The sequence below is a fragment of the Rhinopithecus roxellana genome, chromosome 15 (assembly GCF_007565055.1).
Source record: "Rhinopithecus roxellana isolate Shanxi Qingling chromosome 15, ASM756505v1, whole genome shotgun sequence".
Lineage (NCBI taxonomy): Eukaryota > Metazoa > Chordata > Mammalia > Primates > Cercopithecidae > Rhinopithecus > Rhinopithecus roxellana.
The window spans coordinates 20,937,613-20,955,046 of record NC_044563.1 but is presented as its reverse complement, the minus strand read 5'-3'; positions in this window follow the sequence as shown (position 1 = coordinate 20,955,046).

The following is a 17,434-nucleotide window of genomic DNA, read 5'->3' as shown; positions in this document are numbered from 1 at the left end:
GATATTTGGCTCTTGGCTTATCCTTGGTTGAGAGTCACTACTTTGCTCTCTGAAATCTGATCAATTGTCCTGGTGCTTCCCTGCTGCAGGACTAGAGTTTAACTCATCATCTTGAGACTATGAGAACTTGACAGAGCATATATGGCGTACATGGTGTCATAGAAGAGGGAGATGATGGTAAGACAAAAGGCATAGGTGGAGAGAGCTTTGCTTTTGGCTTTCCAGGAATGCTTACTTCAGAAGATGACCAGGGTGACAGTGATAGTAAAGAAGGTAAGCAGAATAAAGCGGGAGAATGACCTCAGCCTTGGTAATTTCAGCATGGGCCAGTAGGAGCATGGGGAAGAGGAAGGAGGTCACAGGAGCAGTGGTTCATGATGCTGGGGCCATAGAAGGGCAAAATGAAGATGTCTTTCTGTGTGACCACATCACTGATGCCAGCAGCCAATGGCCTTTTAATGGCCTAGGATGAATAATGCTAGGGGAAGTGAGGAAACTGATAGTGAGTGAGCATCAGCTACGAACCATGCTATATGCTAGGCTTTTTATAATACAAGTGTTTAATCTTCATACAACTTTCTTGTTTACAAATTTTGCCAGGTTTAGACATCAGTCTAAAACCAGATTTAGATGCCAGTACTGTCTGATCACATAACCCATGTAATTTCTGTTTCTGTATCTATATTTTTCTGTCCCATCATTTCTGATTTCATGGTGAAAGAGAAATAAGGAATGTTGCATGCATGACTGAGTAGCCCAGGTATCTAGTAGACCCTGTTATCCTTGTCACGAGGTTTGCAGCTTCACTAAACATTGTCTACTTGATAGAAATAATACGGGAGATAAAATAATATGATGACTCAGATTAGAGAAATTATTCAGTGTAAGGATGACTATTAAGAGCTAATATGTGCTGTGCACTAATTAAAGACCTGAGATTATTCTCAGCACTTAATAGATGTTAAATCTCATTTAATTCTCACAAACTCCCTTATGAGATAATTAATATTAACATACTCATTTTCTTGGACAAAGGGATGAAGGTCATACAGCTTTATGTAACAGAGCTAGGATCCAGTCCTAGGTCTGGCTATCTCCAGATTCCATGTTCTGAACCTCAAGGATATATTGTCTCCCTAAGGAGGAAAAAACAGTGAGACTGGACAAGACTGCCCAGACACAAACACCAAGCTTGATGGAGCCATCACAGGGACCCTATAAGGCTTTGGGTCTAAATTCAAGATGATCCATTAGGAGTTATTTCAATTGTCTCTTGTTATGTAAAACACTGCCCTAAAACATAGTGCCTTTTTTATTTATATAAATTTATGGGGTACAAATGCAGTTTGTTGTATGCATAGATCGTGTAGTGGTTAAGTCAGGACTTTTAGGATGTCCATCCTAAAATAACAATGAGTAATATACATTGCACCCAATTAGTGATTTCATAGTGTCTTAAAACTACAAGACTTGTTATTTCTCATAATTCTGAGGGTTATAAATTTGATCAGCGTTTGGGTTGGTGGTTCTTCTGTTCCACATAGTATAGATAGGGTCACCCACTCAGCTGTGTGTAGCTGGTGGCTGGACTGTCCTGGAAGGCTAATGAGGTCTTACTCAATGACTGACCTTTGTGCTTCTCCATGCAGCCTGTCCATGTGGCTAATTAGGCTCACTCCCAGTATGGTTGTCTCAGGGTAGACTTTAATGATGGAAGAAGTGGAAGCTGATGGTTGTTTTTAAGGCTAGACCTTGGAACTAGCACATGGTCATTTCTGCTATATTCTCTTGGTGAAAGCCAGTCACAAGTGGAGTTGCCAGATAAAATACACGAGTCCTAGTTAAATCTCAATTTCAGATAAATAATGAATAATTTTTGGCATGCATATCCTATGCAATATTTAGACTATACTTACACCAAAAAATTATGTGTTGATTATCTAAAATTCAGATATAACTGGACCTTCGGTAAATTCATTTACTAAATCTAACCACCCTAGTCATGTGACTAGTCCATACTCAAGGGGAGGAAAACAGATTCCCCCACTTGATGGGAGGAGCAGCATGTGCATTCAGAGAGGGAAAGACTTAATGGCAGCCATCCTTGGAGACTCTACCTTAGGGGGTCTATGAAAGAATTCCTAAATCTTGGAGACAATATAGCACAGCAGTTAAGCCTGGGCACTCCAGAGTCTGGCTTTCCATCCTGGCTCTGCCACTTGATAATTATGTCATCTCAGGCAAGTTATGTCATGCTTCTGTGACTTAGTTTCTTCATCTTAAAAGTGGGGATGTGAATGGTTTGTGCCTCATGGAGAGGGTCTGGCTAATGTTCCAGTCCTATCTAGTCAGAGAGCAAAGGACTAAAGGGCCCCGTGCTTCCAACTCTTGGCATTGCTTAGAGGATCACACCTAAGATGAGCACCATTTCTAATCATGTCTTTGTATTGGCAGAATTATACCTTGGCACTTTCCTCAGTCTTACCATGGAAACAAGCTAACACACACATGTTTGACATAGCTACATTGGGAAATCCACCCAAGTAACAGAATAGTAACTCAGGTGTATTAGTCTCCCAAGGTTTTAATCATGCTGGGACCTGTGATCTGAGATTAATGTAGCACAGAGGACAGGGCCTCAGGAAGAAACAAAGGAAAAATGCAGAGTTTGCATGAAGCCAATACTGGGTTGAAGAAGCTGAGGCTGAGAAACCTAGGCTTTTAGGAAAAGTGCTAGCATGATCCTTCTAGCCTGTGCTTGTTGTAAAATGAAGATCTCTTCAGATTCCTTGAATTATGGGAAAAAAATTGAACAGAGATTTCTGCTCTGGTGAGAGCATGAAGAAGCAGCTAACGTCATCCCTTTTGCCTTTTTCACATTCGTGAGCAGCTCTCAGCCCCATGGCTAAGAAGTGATCTGTGAGCTGGCATGTACCAGAGATCGCTGATGTCTTGGAAATTGACAGTGTTTAGTAATGTGTGAATTAGATGTAACCATGGGATGTGATGATCACACTGGGTGAAAATGTCTGCTTGATGGAAAGAGATGTTGGGAGCTTGAGAATGGCTTCTCCAAGGAGCTCTGCTGTGAGGGCTTTGGCTGTGGGGCTGCCACAGTGAGGCTGCACATTTGGACAGAATATCTGAGCACAACTCTGGTGAACTGGAGACGTCAGAAGAGGAAGAGTCATGAAGGCAGAGATGCCAGAGTGGGAACCCCTGAGAAAATGTGGAAAGATCTCCATCTGCCCATAGACCCTAGTCTTTCTCTGGTCTTCTTTCTTGCTTTAGTCTTTCTAGGGCACCATTTGAGAGCCCCTAGCCTTGCTCACAGCATTTGTTTGCTGATGCTTTTTGTGTACATAGAGTAATTAGAGTCATTTTTACAAAGAATTGTAGTTCCAAGCTTAAAAGCACAAGTGAGTAGAATAGCAAACTATGCTGTTGGAAACAAAAATAACACTGTAGGGAAGCCACACAGCTCAGACCCAGAGGTTGGATCTCAGATGTATTGTTCATCTGGTAGCACATCACAGATCTGCAGGCATAGAGCTTTCTTGTAATAACAGCTCTGGAGCACTGGCGTTGAAACCCTGGCCTCTTAGAATGACAGCAAACATCATACTCTATAAGCACCTGGGAGTAGAAAAATGGTACTGTGAGCGTGACTGGTGCCCCCTCCCTGGAGTAAATCCATCTTTGTGGAGCGTATCCACACACTGCCTGTGGGTTGGGCTTGTTGTTCATCTCTCCCAGCCTCTTGGGGCTGGTGGCCAGTTTCTCTGAGGTCCTGGAGAGGGTGGGGATGAACTGGATTATGACACTCTGGGGAGGGGGACTGAAGTTCAGTACCCTGACCTGTGGAGGAGGCAGGGTGACCACTTCCTGGCAGTGTCCAGGAATCTTCTAGAAGGTGTCATTCCCTCCCTATGATACTAATGGCCTTGGACCAGCTTCAACTGGAGATGTGTTCAGACTGCCTTGGGATGCTTTCTCCAAGGGAAGGCCCCAAGCTCACCTATATTTGGCTCCTTCCATCCTGTGCTGCTTAGTTCCCACGAGTCAGCAGGGGTTGGCATATGTGTGGTTTCTCCAGGGACAGCACTGGGAGTTGATGACTGGTGGCCCCGAGTTGTCTCTGGAGGTAATGCCTGAAGAGACATCCCACTTGGTGAGTGACAGCTGTCAGCCACTGCAGAGCTTGAGTTCTCCACTAAAGATCCCAATGCCAGGGCTGACCCCTCTCACCCCAAAGGCCTCTAGGATTGGGTTAAATGAATTTGAGCCCCTTGAGAACGAGATTAATATCCAGGGATCCAAAGCAATGTACTCCCCTTTCTATCCATAAACAAGCAATTTTAGAGATCATGTCTCTATCCCACATAGGGAAGATCTGAGATCTGGGATGGTTCACTAATTTTTCTCAGTAGATAGAGTCAACAGTCATTGGTAACAATAAGCATGCATTTGATGCTGACCGTTTGTCAGCACTGTTGGTCTGTTGTAGCCCAGTGCTTTGGTGGTCAGTCCAGGACCACAAACTGGTCTCTTGTTTGTAGCTGGATCTGCCCCTGCTCCCTCCCCGCAGCCCTACTTTCTCCTGATGGAAATTTCCCAATCTTCAGGTACTGGGTGGGCTCTAGGGGATCTAAGACATAGTGTACATGCAACTTTAATTCAAATGCTCTTGAGAACAGTACCACTTGACTTAATCTCCCATCTGCTGACTCTTACCAGGTTCTGTGGAAGATGGTTTTAGGTGAGGGGAGACAGGTGGAAAGGACTGGCCCCATTTGGAGATGGGGTGTGTGTGGGGCCAAAGGAGTTGGACGTCTTGTGTGTCTCGGCAAACTTAACTGCTCCTGCACTCATCCCTCTGCTTTGTCTATCCTCCATTCTTTTTAGCCACTCACTAGTCTATGTCTGGGAATTCTGTTGACTGCTTAGTCTATGACTGGGTTGCCTAGGGCCATGGGGTGGTGTGTGAATAGGTATGGGTGAGGTTAGGAAGCAAAGCCTGCATTTACCAGGGTGATGAAGGAGGGGTTTGCAAACTCTTCTCTTCCTTGGTCCTTTGTGTCTCTTTGGCCCTACGGGAATTTATTATTCAAAGGGAAAATGTCTGCTAAGCAAATAGCTCGTTTTCATGACGAGATTTCAATCTGTCAACTCCTGAGTCTGGGACAGAGTGTTAGGGTGGTGATGGTGATGATAGGGGACTGCTCAGAGCCCACTATATATTTAGTATGTTAAGAAAAACTAGCTCAAATATATAAATAAGGCCAGGAGGTAATTTCAGTGTCATTCTGAAGCACTGATCAACAGATTCGCCCATGGATTACTTAATTTTCTAAGAAAATGTTTCATCTTGACATCTATGAGCAATGAAGCAGTACGACTCTGTAAAATTACACATGAAGGCAGAGGTTTTGCCCCATAAAGATGCAATTGCTTCTTTGTCTTCTTCACGGAGCTCAAGCCCAGCTGTGCTGGTTCAACCCAACCTGCCGAAACCTCCCTTTTTTCCTCCCCTTCAGGACCCTTGATGGTAAAAATTTTATTTCCCACTTCCCCTTTATAAAACCGCATTCCTAGCCGCGTGCATTCTCTTCTCACCAGGTGGTTCATAAGCTAAAGTAATTCAGTGAATTCAGGCACTCGGAGTCAGAGGGAACTAGATAAAACACAAGCCATCTACATCCTACCTACCTGCTACTTCAGACTTCAGACAGGCTGTCAGGGATGTGGGGATTCTGCTACACACAAAATGGAATTCAAGCCCATTGTATTTGAGTCTCAAAAAGATATTGAACCTCGGTTGACATTTGGGTTTCATAATAAATCCCACCTCCTTCCTTTTAAATTGGTAAGATTGATTTCTGTTATAATAGAAGAGGGTTTTGTTTAAAGACATAAAGGTAATTTGGTTTTGATTACACAGAGGTTTGCAGGCTTTCAGCTTTTTAATTTTGTATACATTGGCCATTTATGTAAAAATTATAGCTCATTACTGCTGTAGGTAATAGTGATGAAAAGCTGCTCCTTGGGGTGGGGGTTGGGGGTCTCATTCTTTCTTACAACATTGATTGATTACAGTCTCCTTCCTGTGCTCAAACACCATGCCACATCCAACGTTCTGTATTCAGAAGGGTAATATTCCCTATAGAACCTTTTAGGGGAGTTTAACTCTGGTTGAAATATGTCATTTTCACTGTTTGGCATTCAATGATTATTTCTGTATTTGGAGCTTTCAAGACAGGAGAAAGATAGAATCTAGCTCGCTCTTCTGAGTAGGAGGAGGTCTGATTTCCACCTCGCAGGGCTCTGTCAGCTGGAAGTATGGATGCAGGGTATCAGTGGATGTAGGATAACTGTGCTGCCAGCCAGGTAGATGCTTCTGTCTAGGACTTGAACTTGAGGGAATGATGAAAAGGTTCAGATCAGTTAGAGGTGATGTGCGGTTGGATGCAACAGAGGGTGCGGTGGAGGCTAGGGTAGGTAGTGTTGTCCAGTGATGAATGTGCTGAGACAGCAGTATGAGCTGCAGCAGTGCAGGAGGTCTGAAGGTGATGTTCCCAGTGGTGGCAGCCTACACAGACCACTTCTGTGGTATTTTATAAGCTACCAGATATCTTTATAACATATTCTTTTTCTCCTTAGGTTAAGAACCCTAACTTATACAGTGGGCTTAACATCTTTTTTTTTTTCTTTTTTTTAAGGTGAGTTAGGGTCTCACTATGTTGCCCAGGCTGGTCTCAAACTCCTGGGCTCAAGTGATTTTCCCACCTCGCCCTCCCAAAGTTCTGGTATTACAGGCAACAGCCACAGCATCCAGACGACCTTGACATCTTTACTTCTCAGGCCTTAGACCAGGAGGTTCAGCATGGGGATCACAATGGTGAAGAGGATTTTGTTATAGGCTGAGGCACTTTCAGGGTTGGGTGAAATGTATACAAGGAACATAAACCCATAAAACAGGCAGAGAGCAGTGAGGTGGGAGGCACAGGTGGAGAAAGCTTTGCACTGGGCATCCAGGGACCTCATCACACTGATTAACCAGGATGTAAGTGTAAGAGACCAAGAGGACTGAGATAGTAGGGACAGTGATCAAAGCAGAAGTGACAGACAGGATCATGTTGGCCACGGTGGTATCTGAGCAGGCCAGTTGCAGCATGGGGGTGGGGAATGTCACAGAACATAGAAATGATCAACGATGCTAGGCCACAGTGGAGTGAGATGAACGCATCCTATCTATAGCTGAAATAAGCACCCCCACAGCAGAGGTGACCACCAGTAGCTGGGCACACAGGCCCCTTGGACATGATGATATGCTCGGGAAAGGGTGGCAAATGGCCACAACTCGGTCATAGGCCACAATGGCCAGCAGCAGACATTCCCTTGTGCCATGGAAGGTCATGAGGGTCATCTGGACTACACCGCCTGCAAAGGAGATGGATGGTTAGTGTGAGAAAGTGGATCAGCAGCCTGGGTGTGCACATGGAGGAACTGCCGATGTCTAGGAAGGAGAACATACTCAGGAGGAAGCACATGGGGGAGTAGAGGGCAGAGCAGGTGCAGATCAGATCTGTCATGCCCAGGTTGCCCACCAGAGTCATGGAGCAGGTCAGCAGGAAGACAGCAAAGAGGAGTGAGGAATGTTCTTTTTTAAACAGTGTTTCTCTCTCATTGACCAGGCTCTGGCGTGCAGTGGCACGCTCTCGCTTCACTACAACCTTCGCCTACCAGGCTCCTAGCCTATCCTCCTGCCTCAGCCTGCTGAGTAGCTGGGATTACAGGTGCACACTACCATACCTGGCTAATTTTTGTATTGTTTTAATAGAGACGAGGTTTTGCCATGTTGGCCAGGCTGGTCTTGAACTCCTGACCTCAAATTAGCTGCTCACCTTGGCCTCCCAAAGTGCTGGGATTACAGGCGTAAACCACTGCACCCAGCCGAGAAGTAATTTTTAATTTGTGTAGTCTGAGGCCCAGCAGCATGAATCTCATCACTGTGGTGTGATTCTGCGCCAAGGTCAAACTTCTGGTGTGTTTTTTATGTGACAATGAATAAGAGGAAGTGAAACAAGAATACAAACATCCTCATCAAAAAGGTAACTTTTGCTGTCTTCTACAACTGAAAAGCTGCATTTATGCCCGTGTGGTGAGCTGCTCCCTAATCCCACATCAATCCCATCATGTCACACTCATGCTTATGTGTTAAGGGTGCCCTGCCTTCCTTCGGACAGTGTCTATGTTAGTATTGTTTCCTGTAAAATATAATAAATGCCTCAAACTCCTGGGCTCAAGCGATCCTTTTGCCTCAGACTTGCAAGAAGCTGAGACTACTGGTACATGCCCCTGTGCTCAGTTCACCACTGTAACAATTTTTTTTTTTTGGGACAAAGACTTGCTTTGTCACCCAGGCTGGAGTGCAATGGTGCGATCTCAACTCACTGCAACCACCACCTCCCAGGTTCAAGCGATTCTCCTGCCTCAGCCTCCCAAGTAGTTGGGATCACAGGCACCTGCCACCATGCCTGGCTAATTTTGTTTTGTATTTTTAGTAGAGATGGGGTTTCACCATGTTGGTCAGGCTGGTCGCAGACTCCTGACATCAGGTAATCTTCCTGCCTGGGCCTCCCAAAGTCCTGGGATTACAGGCATGAGCCACCGCATCCGGCCAACAACTTTTTTTAAATTTAAATTTTAAAATTTCAATAGCTTTAGAAGTACAAGTGGTTTTTGGTTACACAGATGGATTGAATCTAGGATCCATTGTAACTGTTTTACATTTATTTATTTATTATGCTTTAAATTCTGAGATACATGGGCAGAATGTGCAGGTTTGTTACAGAGGTATACACGTGCCATGTGGTTTGCTGCACCCATCAACCTGTCATCTACATTGGCTATTTCTCCTAATGCTATCCCTCCCCTAGCCCCTCACCCGCTGACAGGCCCCATGTGTGATATTCCCCTCCCTGTGTCCATGTGTTCTCATTGTTCAACTCCTACCTATGAGTGAGAACATGCGGTGTTTGGTTTTCTGTTCCTGTGTTAGTTTGCTGAGAATGATGGTTTCCAGCTTCATCCATGTCCCTGCAATGGAAGTGAACTTACTGCTTTTTTATGGCTGCATAGTATTCCATGGTATATGTGTGCCATATTTTCTTTATTCAGTGTATCATTGATGGGCATTTGGGTTGGTTCCAAGTCTTTGCTATTGTGAATAGTGCTGCAATAAACATACTTGTGCACGTGTCTTTATAGGAGAATGATTTATAATCCTTTGAGTATACACTCAGTAATGGCATTACTGGGCCAAATGGTATTTCTGGTTCTTGATCCTTGAGGAATTGCCACACTGTCTTCCATAATGGTTGAACTAATTTACACTCCCTCCAATAGTGTAAAAACATTCCTATTTCTCCATATCCTCCCCAGCATCTGTTGTTTCCTGACTTTTTAATGATTGCTATTCTAACTGGCATGAGATGATATCTCACTGTGGTTTTGATTTGCATTTCTCTAATGACCAGTGATGATGAGCTTTTTTTCATATGTTTGTTGGCCATATAAACGTCTTCTTTTGAGAAGTATCTGTTCATATCCTTCACTCATTTTTGGTGGGGTTGTTTGTATTTTTCTTGCAAATTTGTTTAAGTTCCTTGTAGATTCTGGATATTAGCCCTTTGTCAGATGGATAGATTGCAAAAATTTTCTCCCATTCTGTAGGTTGCCTTTTCACTCTGATGATAGTTTCTTTTGGTGTGCAGAAGCTCTTTAGTTTAATTAGATCCCATTTGTCAATTATGTCTTTTGTTACCATTGCTTTTGGTGTTTTAGTCATGAAGTCTTTGCCCATGCGTATGTCCTGAATGGTATTGCCTAAGTTTTCTTCTAGGGTTTTTATGGTTTTAGGTCTTACATTTAAATCTTTAATCCACTTGAGTTAATTTTTGCATAAAGTATAAGGAAGGGGTCCAGTTTCAGTTTTCTGCATATGGCTAGCCAGTTTTCCCAACACCATTTATTAGATAGGGAATCTTTCCCCATTGCTTGTTTTTGTCAGGTTTGTCCAAGATCAGATGGTTATAGATGTGTGGCATTATTTCTGAGGCCTCTGCTCTGTTCCATTGGTCTATATCTCTGTTTTGGTACCAGTACCATGCTGTTTTGGTTACTGTAGCCTTGTAGTATAGTTTGAAGTCAGGTAGCGTGATGCCTCCAACTTTGTTCTTTTTGGTTAGGATTGTCTTGGCTCTACGGGATCTTTTTTGGTTCCATATGAAATTTAAAGTAGTTTAATCTTTCTAATTCTGTGAAGAAAGTCAGTGGTTGCTTGATGGGGATAGCATCGAATCTATAAATTACCTTGGGCAGTATGGCCATTTTCACAATATTGATTCTTCCTATTAATGGGCATGGAATGTTTTTCCATTTGTTGTGTCTTCTCTTATTTCCTTGAGCAGTGGTTTGTAGTTCTCCTTGAAGAGGTCCTTCACATCCCTTGTAAATTGTATTCCTAGATATTTTATTCTCTTTGTAGCAATTGTGAATGGGAGTTCACTCATGATTTGGCTGTCTGTTTGTCTATTATTGGTATATAGGAAGCTTGTGATTTTACCCATTGATTTTATGTCATGAGACTTTGCTGAAGTTGCTTATCAGCTTAAGGAGAATTTGGCTGAGATGATGGGGTTTTCTAAATATACAATCATGTCATCTGCAAACAGAGACAATTTGACTTCCTATTTGAATATTCTTTATTTCTTTCTCTTGCCTGATTGCCCTGGCCAGAACTTCCAATACTGTGTTGAATAGGAGTGGTGAGAGAATGCATCTTTGTCTTGTGCCAGTTTCTAGCTTTTACGCATTTAGTATGATATTGGCTGTGGGTTTGTCCTAAATAGCTCTTATTATTTTGAGATACGTCCTATCAATACCTAGTTTATTGAGAGATTTTAGTATAAAGGAGTGTTGCATTTTATCCAAGGCCTTTTTTGCATCTATTGAGATAATCATGTGGTTTTTGTCATTGGTTCTGTTTATGTGATGGATTATGTTTATCGATTTGCATATGTTGAACCAGCCTTGCATCCCAGGTAGGAAGCTGACTTGATCATGGAGGATAAGCTTTTTGATGTGCTGGATTTGGTTTGCCAGTATTTTATTGAGGATTTTTGTATGGATATTCTTCAGGGATGTTGGCCTGAAATTTTTTTTTTTTTTTTTTTTGTATCTCTGCCAGGTTTTGGTATCAGGATGATGCCGGCTTCATAAAATGAGTTAGAGAGGAGTCCCTCTTTTTCTATTGTTTGGAATAGTTTCAGAAGGAATGGTACCTGCTCCTCTTTGTACCTCTGGTAGAATTTGGCTGTGAATCCATCTGGTCTTGGGCTTTTTTTGGTTGGTAGGCTATTGATTACTGCCTCAATTTGAGAACTTGTTATTGTTCTATTCAGGGATTTGACTTCTTCCTGAGTTAGTCTTGGGAGGGTGTATGTGTCCAGGAATTTATCCATTTCTTCTAGATTTTCTAGTTTATTTGCATAGAGGTGGTTATAGTATTCTATGATGGTAGTTTGTATTTCTGTGGGATCAGTGGTGATATCCCCTTTATCATTTTTTACTGTCTATTGGATTCTTCTCTCTTTTCTTCTTTGTTAGTCTGGCTAGTGGTCTATCTATTTTGTTAATCTTTTAAAAAACCCAGCTCCTGGATTCACTGATTTTTTGAAGGGTTTTTCTTGTATCTATCTCCTTCAGTTCTGCTCTGATCTTAGCTATTTCTTGTCTTCTGCTAGCTTTTGAATTTATTTGCTCTTACTTCTCTAGTTCTTTTAATTGTGATGTTAGGGTGTTGATTTTAGATCTTTCTTGCTTTCTCCTGTGGGTATTTAGTGCTATAAATTTCCCTCTAAACACTGCGTTAGCTGTAACCCAAAGATTATAGTACATTTTCTCTTTGTTCTCATTGGTTTCAAAGAACTTATTTATTTCTGCCTTAATTTTGTTATTTAACCAGTAGTCATTCAGGAGCAGGTTGTTTAGTTTCCATGTGGTTGTGTGGTTTTGAGTTAGTTTCTTAATCCTGACTTGTAATTTGATTGCACTTGGTCTGAGAGACTGTTTGTTATAATTTCCATTCTTTTGCATTTGTTGGGGAGTGTTTTACTTCCAATTATGTGGTCAATTTTAGAATAAGTGCAATGTGGTGCTGAGAAGAGTGTATATTCTGTTGATTTGGGGTGGAGAGTTCTGTAGATGTGTATTAGATCCACTTGGTCCAGAGCTAAATTTCAGTTCTGAATATCCTGAGGCTGAGACAGGAGGATTGCTTGAGCCCAGGAATTCAAGACCAGCCTGGGCAACATAGCACGACCTCATGTCTAAAAAATTTTTATCATAATATTGTGCAAATATCACCATCATGCATCTTCATAACTCTTTTCATCTTGTAAAACTGAAACTGTACCTATTAAACAACAAGTCTCCATTCTCTCTTCTTCCCAGTCCCTGGCAACTACCATTCTACTTTCTGTCTCAATAATTTTGGCTACTTTAAGTAACTTACATAAGTAGAATTATGCAATATTTATTTTTCTTTGTGTGACTGCCTTATTTTACTGAACATAATGTCCTCAAGATTCATCCATGCTGTACATGTGCCAGAATTTTCATCCTTTTTTTTTTCCTTCGAGAAGGAGTTTTGCTCTTGTTGCCCAGGCTGGAGTGCAATGGTGTGATGTCGGCTCATTGCAGTCTCTGCCCCTGGATTCAAGTGATGATTCTCTGGCCTCAGCCTCCTGAGTAGCTGGGATTACAGGCACCCATCACCACACCCGGCTATTTTATTTTTATTTTTTTTTGTATTTTTAGTAGGGGTTGGTTTTTGCTATATTGGACAGGCTGGTCTTGAACTTCTGACCTCAGGTGGTCTGCCCCCCTCAGCCTCTCAAAGTGCTGGGATTACAGGCATGAGCCGCTGTGCCCGCCCAGAATTTCCATCCTTTTAAGGCTAATATCCTGCTCTACGAATACACCACATTTTTCTTATCCATTCATTCATCATGGGATTTGTGGGTTGCCTTTGCATTTTAGCTATCATGACTGTCTAAATCCTCGGTCCACCAGATGTCCTTTATGACACACGTCCATGCCACATTGTTCTCATTTTACCCTCTAGCAATTCTTTTTTTTTTTTTTTTTTTTTCCTGAGACGGAGTCTTGCTCTGTCGCCCAGGCTGGAGTGCGGTGGCCAGATCTCAGCTCACTGCAAGCTCCGCCTCCCGGGTTTATGCCATTCTCCTGCCTCAGCCTCCCGAGTAGCTGGGACTACAGGCGCCCGCCACCTCGCCCGGCTAATCTTTTGTAATTTTTTTAGTAGAGACGGGGTTTCACCGTGTTAGCTAGGATGGTCTCGATTTCCTGACCTCGTGATCCGCCCGTCTCAGCCTCCCATCCTCTAGCAATTCTTAACAACTGTCTTCTCTGAAAAGACAATGGTCTATGCTTTTCCATAGTCTATGTTTTCTTATTATTAATAGAATATCTTTTGCTCTTTCCAAATCCAGTTAAGAACTCTGTCACTGTTCTCTTTCCCCTTAATTTCATAGACGGGTCTTTAGTGGAATTAATGGCGCTGTATTTTAACATTAAAAATGCCTGTTCATCCTTTCTATTGAATTTTCTTACTCCTAGAAGGAGGGGAGGTATTGAATATCTTGAGAATTTGTGTTCTAGTACCTGTCACAGTGCCTGGTGTCAATGAATGAGTATAAATGAATTATCAATTAGATATGAAAGTCTTCTTCACTCAGGAATGACAACGTAATTTTTTCAGTTGTTTTGGCCAAAAACTTCTAAGCCATTTTTGACCCCTTTAGTCTCGCTCCTCATTAAATCTCCCAAAAAATTATATTGGCTCTACCTTGAAAAGTCTGACTTCCCACCCTCTGTAAGACACCGTCATATCTTGCTTGGACCATTGCAATTGCTCTTAACTGGTGTCCTGCTTCGTTATTGTGGGCAGAGCAGCCAGAGTGGTTCTGTTAACACACAAGTAAAAGTCAGACCCTCGCGATGGCCCTCAAAGTCCTGCTGTATTCAGTTGGCCACTACCCCATTCCTCTCTTTTGCCTTTGTCTCTTTTCCTACTCTTCTCATGCTTCTCACTCTGCTTTACCTACACCTGCCTCCTCGTTCCACTGAGGATGTGCCAGGTGGGATTCAAGACCTCTGCACCCACTGTTCCCTCTCCTCAGAGTATCCTAGCTCTGGTTAGCTATGTGGTCCCTTCCTCATCTCTTTTCAGTTTCTGCTTAAATGTCTACTATCTGAAGCCCTCCCTGACTATCTTATTTAAAACTAAACCTTCTCCGATGCCAGCACTCATGATCTCTCCTCTTTAATTTTTTCTCATAGCACTTCTTTTCTTTTCTCTTTTTTTTTTGAGACAGAGTCTCACTCTATTGCCCAGGCTGGAGTTCAGTGGCGCCATCTCTGCTCACTGCAACCTCTGCCTCCCAGGTTCAAGCAATTCTCCTGTCTCAGCCTTCCGAGTAGCTGGGATTACAGGAGCCTGCCACCATGCCTGGCTAATTTTTGTATATTTAGTAGAGATGAGGTTTCATCATGTTGGCCAGGCTGGTTTCGAACTCCTGGCCTCAGATGATCCACACACCTAGGCCTCCCAAAGCGTTGGGATTTACAGGCGTGAGCCACAGTGTGTGGCTACTTATTTTCTTTTAACTTGCTATATACACATAACTTATTAATTTTGTTTTTGATCTCTGTCTTGACATTAGGATGCAAGGGCCATGAAGGGAGGCATTTTTGTCTGTTTTGTTCCTTGTTTTGTCTCCAGGGATTGGCACATAGTAGGCCCTCAATAAGCAGCTGTTGAATTGGTGAGTGAAAACTATAGAGAAAGATTTCTTCAAAGCAAAACAGGCTGTCAAGAGGAGAACTACTACCCAGATGAATGAATTCAGAATTCCATGATTCCAGGCTGGGCACAGTGGCTCCCACCTGTAATCCCAGCACTTTGGGAGGCCAAGTGGGAGGATCATTTGAGTCCAGGAGTTTGAGACCAGTCTGGGCAACATGGCAAGATCCTGTCTCTATATTAAATTTTAAAAAATGTAAAATAAAGTATAAAACAGAATTCTGTGTTCCCAAATCAGGTGATAAAAATTGGAGAAAGATACAAGAATTGGGATAGAGTAGAACTTGAAATATGATGCACAGGGTGGTGAAACTCAGAACTGGCTGAAAGTCAGGGCCTATGATGGCCTATTGTCATAGCAGCAGAACCTGGCTGTAAGAGGGGGATCAGCTTGTGGACATAAAGGGGGGTAGAATCATCTGGGGAGGATTCTACCCACCTTGTTCTACCAGTTTTGAATTTTGGCCCAAATCTCTGAATTCATAGCCCTTGTCCTGAATCTCTGACAACCCTTTATATATAGATCTATGTGCTTTTATAATAATTATATAATTTAATATGAATTTGAATACATATTTGAATACATATATATTTCATAGGCATACTACTTAAGGTGTTTGAAACATTTAAGAGGATCTGCTTAATTTGACTTGAAATATTGAGGATGATAACACTGAATTAACTAAATTTATATTTGATTTGACTCTGCCAAAATGCATAAGAACATCTGATTTACTAAATATATACTTTTTTTCTCTCGTTTTAAAAATAGAAATGGGGTTTTGCTATGTTGCCCAGGCTGGTCTCAAACTCCTGGGTACAAGCACTGCACCTGCCTCAGCTTCCCAAAGTGTTGGGATTACAGGCATGAACAACCACTCCGGGCTGCATATTTTAATTTTAGTAAATTTTCAAGAGTTGTTTAAGTGCTCGTGAAGATATTTGAAGGGCTTGAGTAATCAGGTGCATTAAATTTGTGATTATAGTTTAAAAAGTTTAAGATAATGTAATTAATTAAGTCTATAAGCAGAGCTTAAATGTCAGATTTAAATTTGATTTTTTTGGGCGTGATTTTACTTTAAGAGAACTTGATTGCAAACAGTGCTTAAGTTATTTGGGGGAATTTAATCTGGTAAGTGTTTGGGCTAAGAGAATATTAATTAAAGATAAGTTGTGATTGCTTTAAAATTTAAAACAAACATTAGTGGATAGATAATTAAACATGGTATTTGGTAATTGCATTTAATGGTCTAAAAATGTTCTAAGTTGACAACTTAAAATATGATAACCAATTATCAAACAGCTTTAGATATTTCTTTCCTCGCACAAAAGACTTGGATATTAAAAAGAATCCCTTGCAACATAGTACATTGTGGGACCCCAAACGCTTGTGGATTTCAGTTGATTGAGGGGAGAAGCATGAAGGAGCCATAGGAGTGGGGTTGGGATACGGTCCAGTTCTTCCACGCTTTGTAATGTGGCACTGGGCAACTCATTGGAGAAAGCGGAGTCTGCGAAGTGAAGAGGACAAATCCTGGCTAGACTTTTGGGATTCAGGTGACTGAGAAGATGGACAGAGGCGCTTTGTAAAGAATGAAGTGCTTGTGATGATCCCAGGTGGTATGGCCTGAGGAAGAAATATTGTGATAGGGAAACAAATATTTATTGAGCCCCTGCTCTGTGTTACCCTCTAGGCCAGACACTTTCCCCATCCTGACCTCAATGGATAAGTGAGTAAACTGCTTAAGGTCACAAATGGAGGAGTTGAGATTTGAACTTGGATGACCATGTGGAGAACTGTTGGCTTAGTCCCTTCTTCATTGGGTAGGAATAATGTAGCTCAGGAAAGAAAATGAATGATGCAAGCTAAAGATGTATTTAATGAGAACCAAGAAGTACAATATGGTGCTGCGGTCTGAATGTTTGTTCCCTTCAGAACTCATGTTGAAATTTAATCCCCAAGGTAGCAGTATTGAGAGGTGAAAACATTTAAGAGGTGAGTGGACCGTGAGGGCTCTGCCCTCGTGAATGGGTTAATCCATTCATGGATATATGGGTTGTTAATGGAATAAAGGGTTATCATGAGAGTAGAACTGGTGGTTTTATAAGAAAAGGAAGAAAGACCTGGGCCCAGGACGCTCAGCCCCCTTGCCATATGATGTCCTGCACTACCTAGGGACACTGTAGAGTGTCCCCATCAGCAAGAAGGTCCTCACCAGATTCAGGCTCTTGACCTTGGACTTCTCAGCCTCCATAACATAGAAGTATTTTTTCTTTTTAAATTACTCAATTTTAGGTATTCCATGATAAGCAACAGAAAACAGATTAAGACACATGGTAACCAAGGAAGTACAGTAAAACCCAATACCCTGGTCCTCCTTACCTGAGGCAGATGTATTCCAAGACCCCCAGTGGATGCCTGAAATTGCAGATGGTACCGAACCCTACATGTACTATATGTTTTTCCTATGAATACATACTTAT